Raw genomic sequence first — 3,278 nt, forward strand, 5'->3', positions numbered from 1 at the left:
GGTGACTTGTGGGAATTTGCACCCTGGAGGCTGCGCCTGATTTGAGCGTGTAGGTAGAATGGCAGACGTGCCGTACGTGAAGAGATGTGAGAGCTCATTCAAGAAGAAATACGCAGACTCTTTAGCAACACTGTGGAGTGGAAGGATCAGCTAGAGTCTGGAGGACCCCAAATGTAAATATTAATCACTCACTTTGACAATTAACAATCCTCCCTCTCCCAAACCCAATATTTTTGCCAAGGAAATGACCATGGAGGGTGGATTAGAAAACACAAAATTCATGCAGTCCTAAACAATCTTATAGTGTTTGGAGTTTAGGGCCATGCCGGAATGGAGTTCAAAGGAGAAGCAAATCTATTGCAAACTGTAACCCATCCTTTACTTGGTTCAAATATGGACAGATATTTGATACGCAGCCATATTTGGGTACTTGGCATTGGCAGTATAGGAGACGGTGTGTTTGGTTAACTAGAGGCAAAGTTTACTTAATTAAAACACCAGCCTACCCCAGTTCAATCTGACTCTTGGAGAGATCTGAAGATCAGCCCCATATACTAGCTGCCAGACCTAGGGAAGTCTTGTGCTCTGTGAAGAAAAAAAAAAAAAAAAAAGGCAAGAAATACATTCTTAATTTTCCATTGTTATTTTAAATGTAGCGTCCCAAGTAGAAATAAAATTAACATGAGAAATGCAACGAAATGGGACAATCTGACTCAAAATCAAAGGAAAAAATCAAGTACCAGGAAGAGACCCCCTGGTGGTCCAGAGGGCTTTATAGCAACTATTATGAATATGTTAAAGAATTTTGTCAAAACAAACAAAAAAAAATCAAAGTTAAAAAATGGAATATTTTAGGAGAGAAATGGATACACTGAGAGAAATTGGCAGAATAGAAAACATAATATTTGAAGTTAGATATTCATTGAATAATTTTAATTGCATAGGAAAGAATTAGTGATTTGAAGACAGTTTAAGAGAAATTAACCAAATTAAGACAAGAAATTTAAAACACTAAACATCAGTGACTTGTGGGGAAATGTCAAAGGATACATAGATATAATTGAGGTCTCAGAAGAAATGATAGAGAAAAAAATGGAGTGGAAAAAGTTTCAAGATATAATGCCTTCATATGTTTTAAGTTTAATAAGGAACATAGCCTATAGATTCAGAAATTACCGTAAGCTCAAGTGGAATAATATGAGGAATGCAAACCGAGGCAGCACAGTCATGTTGCTGAAAACAAAATGAAAGATGAGAGACAGCTTGAAAGAAACCTGAGGAAGAGATGCATCTCCTACAATTAAAAAAAAAAAAATGACACAAGAATGGTGACAAATTATTTATCAGAATAAATGGGGGTTAGAAGACAATGGAATGAAAGAAAAAATTCACTCTAGATTCTGTATCCAGCAAACAACAACTGATATTTTAACAGATAGTAACATGTTGGTCATTAATGGTCAAGATACTTAATTCTATTTGGATTCCACAGGTAGTTTTAACTTCATTTTTGTATTCATGTAAGTAAGAAGAGAATCTCCCTGTGCCTTTAGTTCCCTCTTTTCCCTTGCATTTCTTCCAAGAGAGAGAGAACTAGTCTGGTTGAGCCTGACTCTGTGACATGAATTGGTCCGTACTGACTGTGGGGCAGGGCTGGACATGGTGCGTCCTCTCTGTCAGGTTTTTCCATTTGTGAGACCTGAATGGTACCCAGCAGGTACCCTGACCGTTTTACTTCCCCTCTCTTTAGCTTCTTTCCTATTTGTATCCATTCAAGCCGGGCTTCATGTTCATGGTGTGTTACAGTCTTTACAAGACTTACTTTCAAAATAATACAGGATTTTAGAGCATTCCACCCAGTAATGAATGTCCCTGGTTAAGTATGTTACCCTGGAAGTATATTCAGAAGATAATAGAATATGAAAGAAAGACTCATGCACGGTGACGAGACTAAATTATAGCTCAGTGTGTAAAACCACTCTTTCTGTATTTTAATGGCATATGTTAAACCATAATAATCATAGGAGAGATCACAGACGGCCTTTCTTTCTAAGCATTCAAAGGACATGGCTGTGGGGAATTTTGAGGTTCATGTGGTTGCTATGTTTGTAGAGAGTAAAATAAGTGGAGATCAGGGTGTGTGTGTGTGTTTATGTGTGTGTTTGTGCTCATGTGCTAAATGTTTATAAAATAATTATACAGTAATGATGTACCTCTCTGTACAGACCTATACATTTAGATTTTCATGTGCTATGTTTGATCAAAGGGAATGTAAAACAGCTTTTGGAAATGGAATTATTAAAATTTTATGCAAAAAATACTTAAAATATTTTGCAGTTAGAAGACCCTTGAGCGAATGAACATGCATTTTGAGATTTATTGAGCTTCCACATTGTATCTTTAGCTTCTTCTTTAGACAGTGTTCTTTCCTCCAGGGTTCCAGGTAACACAGCATTAGTTATTGTGTTTTACCTATTCTCAGAGGGTCACAGATGGGTCAAATAAGAATTCCCAACTCTAAAGAAAGCATTATTATTAAAGGCGCTGTTCTTTAAAAGGCGATGGTACTTGGCCCTTTGGAAGGTGCTTTTACCCTTTTGTGAATAGCGTGGATGTTAAGAACTGATTCATGTTTTACTTCCTTCTGTGTAAACTCTCTCAACAAAGTGCAGGTATGACTCTGTTGTTTTTGTTACTGCCATGTGGTTTATTTGGAGATACTGGCTACACTCACCTGGCCCCCTAGCTTGTGTCCCTAGTGCAGGTGTAAATGGGTGACATAATCCTGACTCAGGCACATGACATACAATGCAGAAGCCCCTGGGGAGGGTAGAGCTCAGTGGTAGAGAGCATGCCTATCATGCATGAGGTCCTGGGTTCAATCCCCAGTACCTCCTCTAAAAATAAGTAAATAAACCTAATTACCCCCCCCAAAAAAAAAACCAAAACCAAAATCAAAACAATGCAGAGGCATCTAATTCTGTTATAGTCCTGCGTAGGTAATGACCTCCAGCCAACCCCATGTTTTATGTGACTACAACTCTGATTTTCATCATTCCATTGGGAACACTCAGAGAGACTCTGAGACTTTTCCTATTATGGACGAAGACAACTGGAAACTTTTTGTCTTTAAAAGGTCTACCACATTTCTCCTCCCTGGAAACCCATCCCTGAGGGTCTGTCTACCTGACCCTCTGCAGATGGGGTTCCCCACTTGCTAGTAAAATATCTTCACAAAGTGCTCCATTTTTTCGTTTCTAAGTAGAGACAAAGAGAAA

At 38.2% G+C, this 3,278-nt stretch overlaps 1 non-coding gene across 1 annotated transcript; it reads left to right on the forward strand.

The window, feature by feature from the left end:
* Positions 1-2,824: 2,824 nt before the first annotated feature.
* On the forward strand, positions 2,825-2,897 carry TRNAD-AUC (transfer RNA aspartic acid (anticodon AUC)). Its single transcript has one exon. It is a non-coding gene; the product is annotated as a tRNA-Asp (tRNA).
* The last annotated feature ends 381 nt before the right edge of the window (positions 2,898-3,278 follow it).

The sequence above is a fragment of the Camelus bactrianus genome, chromosome 8 (genome assembly GCF_048773025.1).
Source record: "Camelus bactrianus isolate YW-2024 breed Bactrian camel chromosome 8, ASM4877302v1, whole genome shotgun sequence".
Classification (NCBI taxonomy): domain Eukaryota; kingdom Metazoa; phylum Chordata; class Mammalia; order Artiodactyla; family Camelidae; genus Camelus; species Camelus bactrianus.